This window comes from Bombyx mandarina, chromosome 22 (assembly GCF_030267445.1).
Source record: "Bombyx mandarina strain Sakado chromosome 22, ASM3026744v2".
NCBI classification, from domain to species: Eukaryota; Metazoa; Arthropoda; class Insecta; order Lepidoptera; family Bombycidae; genus Bombyx; species Bombyx mandarina.
In genome coordinates, this window is record NC_143228.1 from 8,101,506 (window position 1) to 8,109,779 (window position 8,274).

Genomic DNA, 8,274 nt, shown 5'->3' on the forward strand with positions numbered 1-8,274 from the left:
TTCGGCAGCGAAGCCTCCGATCACACGTGTGATATTATCGTCGAAGGATTGATAACGACACACATCGTTTGTGTGCATGAGCATGTGTGCCTCATTTAATAAATTTAAATCCTTATTTTATGCTAAACAATGTTAACGTTGATCACAGTGATAAATTTAACTAATACGTTTTAAAAAAATATTCTCTTAGTAGTAGAATTTTTAAAATCATCATTGGCTTTAGGCATGTGGATTTTTAATTTCAGAATGAAATTTCCCATACTATTCGTTCAAAGACATCATGTCTAATTTCTCGAAAATGCTCTTCTCTCATTTATATTTTTTATGCCAGACTCTCAAGTCGACTACAGTGAGTAGGTAGTACGTTCATATATTAAATTAAATACGATATTTTGGTTATACCGCCGGCATATACGGACATTGTGTATGATGATAATAGATTATTTAACATTCAGAAGGCATAGTCAGGTGTCATGTGAGACATAGAGATGAGAATTTACATTGGCACGATCCTGTTATGGGAATATAAGAATGTAATCACATTTTTGTTTTCTATATTTTGTGTGTTGCCACTAACAATGTATACGGTTTGATATAAAAATGTTCAAGATTTATGTTATTTTATATCACAAATCGGTGTACAGTAATCCAAAACTCGCAATAGGACAACGTTAAAGTGACATTGTAAATTTTGTTTTGACTAAGTTTCAGCCTATAAGGGCTGGTGTGGAATATTAATGTAGTTTTTCGATGTTAATTTTGATGTTCTTGAGGTCTGCTAGGTACGCAAGACGTCTAATGTTATTATGACGTTACCAAACTTTAAAAAAAGCAAATTGTCTGGATAATTATAGTGTTGTTCATTGGTGAACGACTTTTTAGTTGTATTTATGTACCATAGAGAGCGCTCTGAGCGATTTTTTGAGTTGATTCCATCATCTAGTTTTGACTGTCGCATCGCCCGCCACCGGATAGTTCATCCATACAACACAGAGACACTGCGTTTATCCACAATGTGTTTTCAGAGGTCTCATATACCAACTACTAGCCGGCTTTAAAATGGAATGGAATTAAAATTGTAAAGAATAATGAGCGATTGGCAGCGACTTGGCTATGCCTCTGGAATTTTTGATGTCTATGAGTAACTCAATATCAGGTAAACCCTACACAGACAGAAGGATATAAGTTAAGTGCCTCTTTGTGGTTAAGTGGTTACCAGAGTTAGCGTACAACGAGCAAGCAGATTTGCCTAATTAGAGGTTGGCCCCATCCAAAGGCAAGTTCTGCGCGGCATGTGTAGGGCATACATCATATTAGCATATTTCCGGAAGATGTCACACAGTCTAAGAAAACATGCAGTTCGCGAAATAAGGCCATAACAGGTAATTTATAGTGACAAATTTAAACTTTTTTAATATCAAATATTAACTAAACTTGGTAAAATTGTTAAAGTTACAGAAAGAAACATATTGCTTGATTTTCTGGAGCAAATTTCGACTAGCCTAATATCATTTAGAATTATTGGAACTTTGAAATTCAACATTTCGTTAAAACTTACACAGGACATTCGTGTTAAAGGAATTTTCTTACTATTTTCATAAGTTAATGAATAATCAATATTACTACATATTTGAGATTACGAAATATAAATAATTGTTGTTCTGTAAGAATTCATATTTAGATATTAAAACTGCCATCTAAACTTAAATGCCATTGAAAATTTAACAGTCATTTCAGATAAAATTTTATGCACAAAAACAGTTAATACAGTTTTAATAATCATAAAACTAGAATTCATTTCGAATATCGTTTCAGCTAATGTTTTTCTGAATCATATGACATCCTCAATATTGTGTTTTATTTTCAAATTTAACATAATCTCAACGGACAGGTCTGTTGAACTTAGGTTAATAAATCTGGCCGGTGCGATGACACCTATGAATAGCTTTTATTAAGTTACTATTTGTGAATTTCTTTTAGCGATGACGCTATTAAAAGAAAAAAAATCATTTTAAGTTTAACACTAATTACTGTATATTTTATTCTTGACTGAGCCTTTAATTTCGCCTATCCGTCCGTTTGGTGAGACTGGAACGATCTCCGAGGTCAAAAGTTTACTGGTGGTAGGACCTCTTGTGAGTCCGCGCGGGTAGGTACCACCGCCCCGCCTATTTCTGCCGTGAAGCAGTAATGCGTTTCGGTTTGAAGGGCGTGGCAGCCGTTGTAACTATACTGAGACATTAGAACTTATATCTCAAGGTGGGTGGCACATTTACGTTGTAGATGTCTATGGGCTCCAGTAACCACTTAACACCAGGTGGGCTGTGAGCTCGTCGACCCAACTAATGAAAAAAAAAAAAAGTAATTTGCCATCTCAAAAAAAACTCACTTGTCAATAATTGAAATCCAAACCTTAGAACGGTTAGGTAACTTATGATTGGGCTAGCTGTATCTACCTAGTCAGGTCATAAATTCTGTCACATGTTTAATGGAAAATAATTGAAACAAGTTTATTCATTATGTAACCATTCATATACCAAAATGAACTTAACAAAACATAGATTCTTATGACACTAAAGTTTATTCAAAATGACCTCCGTGATTTTGAGTACAGGCCTTCAATCTGCGCGGCCAGTCGTCTATCGCAGCACGAACGAGTTCCATGTCAATATCGGCGGCTGCCTTAATCAAGGATGTCTTGAGTGACTCCAAATTGGGATGAGGCTTTGAGCACGCTTTTTCCTCCAAGTGTTGCCATATCTTGTAATCTAACGGATTCAAATCTGGACTGGAGGAGGGCCAGTCTTCGTGCCGGATGAAGTCGATTTCATGCGCCGCCAGCCAGTCTTGTGTGCTCTTCGCTCTATGAGCTCGCGCCTAATCTTGTTGGAATACCCAGTGCCTGTTATTGAACATGGTATGAGAAACAGGTTCCACAAGGTTCGTCAGGACTGTATTTTGATACACAACTGCATTCGTTTTTACACCTTTCTCACAAAAATGTACCTTTGTTAAGCCCCAATAAGAAACTCCCAACCATACCATGAGCGAGGATGGAAAATGACCTCGTTGGACACGCGGAATACGGTTGCTCGCTTCTTCACTACTGTGTGCGTACACCTTATCATTTTGTTTGTTGTAGCTCTTTTCTACGGTAAAAATTTTTTCATCCGAAAAAAGAATTTCCCGATATTTTTTTCCCGCGTACCGCTTCAACAAAGCGCGGCATCTCTTCAGTCTCAGGTCCATTAGACGAGCATTCAAACGATGTCCTGTTTTTCTTCGATATGCCCGAAGCCCTAAGTCTTCATTTAACGCCCTTTTCACCGTGGTTCTGCTTAACCCCATCTGAAGGGCCAACAGTTTCTGCTTACGTTTGGGATTTCTTTGAATTCGCGCCTTCACAGCTTTTATCACTGCTGGAGTCCTAACAGACCGAGGGCGAACACTTCTTGACCTGTCGTCTACACTAGAGTCTTCATTGTATCGTTTGATGGTACGATAAACGAATCTTTTGGTTATATTCAAATTTTTCAGTATGTTAAAAATTTGAATTGGCGCGTAACCGCAACGATGCAACGCAATAACTGCAACACGGTCTTCTTTAAGCGTCCACTCCATATTAAAAAATAAGTAAAATTCTAAAAGTATACATTTTTTATTTTCATGAACAATTCGAAATTCTAATTCAATAAACTTTTTTGTGGCCAGCATTCTAAAAGAAAAGTTTTTACTGTGTGACAATACTTATGACCTGACTAGTTATATTAGTGGTTTTACATAAAAAAACCACATGAGGTCATATTGTCTCGTCTCGTGGTTGGTATACGATCTAATGCAGGAATTTCTTGGAAATGTCAGACTGCATTTAATTTGTGGTCACCATTTTGATAATTCGTACATTTAAAAATTCTTAAATACGCATAGTTTAAGAGAAAGCGTGCTTTTGGAATTTTATTTATGAATTTTAATTGTTTTTTTGTTATTTTTCGAATGCAAATATTCTATTTAATTCTTCGTAAAATATTGTTTACAAATTATGGTTAGGGCAGAGTAGATGTCAGTCGTGAATAGCACCGTTATAACGAGAAAGAAATTTTAATAAAACTCGATTCAATATTGTTATTCGCAAGCCACGATCAAGTTAATTATCTGGAAAATTCGGATGAATTTACATTTTGAGACGATTAAGTAACAAGTAAAAAATGTGATTTTAAAGTAAATGTTTCAAATGTGTATTTATATTCTAGATTTTTTTTTGTTATTATCGCATTTCCCTAATTGCTTTGCCACAAATTATTTAGCTTTTTTGTTAATGTTTTTGTATGGCTCTTCAAAGACAAGAACCGAGATTATTAAGTGTTAAATTTACTTAAAACATTCTGGGTGAGAGCTTTTTTTGTGAATGCCCGCCCCCCCCTCCTGTTTTGATTCGTTGCGTCGAAAGAGTATTAATTTATTGTCAAAATTTAAGAATAATATAAGGTATGTGACATGATCATTCCGAAACAATCCTCTGTAGTGTCCATTTAGGTGCTGCGTTGTTATCTATTGATTATACTTATTTTCTGTCTTATTTCTATTTTTTATTATATTATTTTATTTCGTGTTGAAACATAGAAGTGAATCTTAAAAAAAAATAGACATGAATCCTTCCAATTGGAATTAATGTGAAAAAATAAAATATTCCAAACTTATCTATTTAAATTCAGAATAGCTTTCAGTTTGGAGCATTGACATTTTAAGGTTTAAGGGGATCTCCCTTCGCAATCCAAGTGGACTTCTGCAGAGTCATGGGGTTACACAGTAACCTTGATGCTGTTCACTACCATTTAGAAGCAGCACCGTCTCCGTAGAGCTGTCTCTGCTTTTTAATGGTGGTGCGGACGTCTAGTGTTGATATTGGTGTTCACTTCGTCAGCGTGCTTTGACATGTTTCAATACGTACAGTTGGGGCATAAGTTTACGTCTGCTGTTATCGTCTCGGAGGCCTGCGTTCAGAATTAGTACTCGCCATTAACTCGCACATTATAACAATTAAGAACATGTCATTTATGATAGAAGAAGTGCAAGAAGAAGAAGTGCTCTGAGGAACTGTTCGAGATGATACCGGCATCTCGTTTTTACCATCGCACCGCCCGCCACCGGAGTAGAGTTCATTCATTCTACCTGGAGCCACTGCGGTCATGCACAGTTCGTTTCCAGAGGTCTTTTTTGCCACGTACCATCCGGCTATGGAATGAGCTACCCTCCACGGTGTTTTCCGAGCGCTATGACATGTCCTTCTTCAAACGAGGCTTGTGGAGAGTATTAAGCGGTAGGCAGCGGCTTGGCTCTGCCCCTTGCATTGCTAAAGTCCACGGGCGACGGTAACCACTCACCATCAAGTGGGCGGTATGCACGTCGGCCTACAAGGGCAATAAAAAAAAAGAACGTAAACAAATATAAAGAAAAGGCTGATTCATCAAAATTCATTTATTCAACATCATAGTGTTACATAAAATAAAACTTTGTCTGTACTAAAAACTTATTTTATTGACAACGAAATAGTTAACAAATAAACTTACAATATTTATTGCATTAGCGATGATTATAAGTATAAAGTTGTAATGAGCTATTGACAGTCACCATGTTTGTGAATGTAATTGTTTTTGACGGACATGTTGTGAAACAACGTAAGTTGTCTGTAGCGATTGGCTTAATCAATTGTGTTGTAAATATAAGCAGTTGTGTACTGTAATATGTAACTCGTTTTTAATTTTATGTTTTACGTAATAAAAAGTATTAAGAAAGACATCTTGGCGTGTACCTTTATTGAGATACACCATTCCGCTATTCTGGAATTCAATTCTCGAAGACAATTTATATTTTTTAAGTAAATAGACACATTACAATAGTTCGCGAACGACTTACATGACAAAAACATAATCTCCTGTAATGCAAAACGAAAGATATGCTAAAATAATGGTGTTACGAATGTTTGTGTCATCATTCTGACTATCTTTGTGCAGTCGTGCTTTCCGATGTTAAGGGTGGTACAGTCGTAATATGTACTATTAAACTATCGACTTTACGTCTCGAGCTGAGTAAGCACATAGCCCTAAGCGGCCGAGAACTTATCTTCCTATCCAGGGCTCGTCGTAAAAGCTATCAGAGTTGGAAACTGAAGCTATAAAGTACAGTTTTGCGTTGCATAAAAAAAAGGTTTTATTGCTTTTATTCGAAAGAAATCGGTTGATTCTGACATTTGTGGCCAACGATGAACACTAAAACGATTCAAAAAATAATATTAGACGATAGTTTTTTATTTAAAAATAATTTTAGCCAATACATGAGGTCTCAATTCTTGCACTGGCATCTTAATGTAGAAATTTAAAATCGTTGAATTCAAATAAAAATTTTGTCTCATTTCAATAACAATACAAAATAATTCTTCAATAATGACGTTTAATGTTGATTGTTCATCATAAAATAGGCAGCGGCTTGGCTCTGCCCCTGGCATTGCTGAAGTCTATGGGCGACGGTAACCACTCACCATCAGGTGGGCCGTATGTTCGTCTGCCTACAAGGGCAATAAAAATAAATAAATAAAAAGTTGCAAATTATTTTCTATAAGTAAATCAAATTATTCCTAGTAACCAAAATGATATGAAATTATTTTCTTTCAATGTAAACAAAACGAAACTTTGCTTTTAATTTATTAATGAATTTGTTGTTAACATTTTCATTTAGAATAAATTCGAACTGTTCAATAGGCAACTTAAACAGTAGTTTGATAGTAATTTTATCTAAATACAGGTAACTCAAACCAGAAATGTACGGAGAATTCAAATTAGTTATTTCCCAGTGTTAAACTTTAAAAAAAGCATTTAAAAACAAAAAGCGTTTTGAGGCCAACGGTTCACGTTGCAAAAGAAGTATGTGGACGCCTGTACGCGTTCAGGTAATATATACTTATGCAGAAGATATATAAGAACTTTTTTAAACACGCGAATAAGAAAAAGGAATGCGAATTGGATATACCGTTATAAGAAGAGAACGTTTGGTAGTCCGAAAAACCTGTATGATATTGTTTCCTGCGCTTAATTTCGCATTTTATTGAGACAGGATTTCGAGCTGTTTATATTCTTGATATTGTTAAGTTTGGTGAACTTATATGGAACTATAAAGTGGCAGATTTTTTTTAAAAGATTATGTTCTACTTCTTCTTGGAAACTAGTTTTTATCTATTCCGGTTTTGCGCGATTTGTCATCGTAGCGAATGATTTTAGTAATCTTACTTTTGACGATTCTTCAAAAAGAAAGTTCAATTATTAAACTGAGTTAAAGTTTTACTCACGCCTGGCTATGTCTTACTGGTCTAATCACTAAGTAAATGTATGACATACATCCGTTTTTTTTAAACTATTCGCCCGTCACCTTTCATATTGTTATGTTACCTTACCTGAAGTGAAATTAATTCGGAAAACCCAAGTTTGAACGTATTAATTACGGGGATGTTTTGTTTTATATATTGTATTTTGGTTATTAACATTTTTCTCCATAACGGTTCTTGACTGAATAGCATTTAAATAATTTCTTTAGTCGAATATATTTGTAAAGATATGTTCAAGTTCTTCAATATAATTACACTGCGGTTAGAATTTGTATAGTTCCTTTAATTTAAGTGATGATTTAATTTGATTCATTAATTAAGGTTGAATTCGTTACCAAATTGAACGCATGATTTACTACAATTATTAACAGCTACATTAACGTGTTTGTTCTATTCAAGATTTCGTGTTTTTAATTGTAGATTACAGGCCGACCCACGGAATAGATAAATAAGGTTATTTATTATTTTATTTATTTATCTATTCCGTGGGCCGACCGATCGATAGGTACCTACGGGCTTCTCTTTCTAAATTTCGGTAATATCAAACTGGAAATGTTCTCATATGCAACATATACATACAGTGTTTCCGTGTTGAAAATTTTCTATTACTACATTTTGATTAATGTGCCAATAAATTATTTATAAAAGAAATCAGTGTGCGATCTCAAGTTTCGTGTGACCGTTGTTAAGTAACACTATCGAATTATGTCTCCATTCATTTGCTACGAGTCTTCCTGAACAAACGGTAATTAAACTTGTGCTCTCACTCACGACATTTAGAATGGCCATTTATTGTTGCATATTACTTTATATAGTTACACATAATACGTGCTCATTATATGATAGTTTGATAGTAAAATAGTCTTGTGTTCAATCGAATACATTAGTCGTGTCGTCAT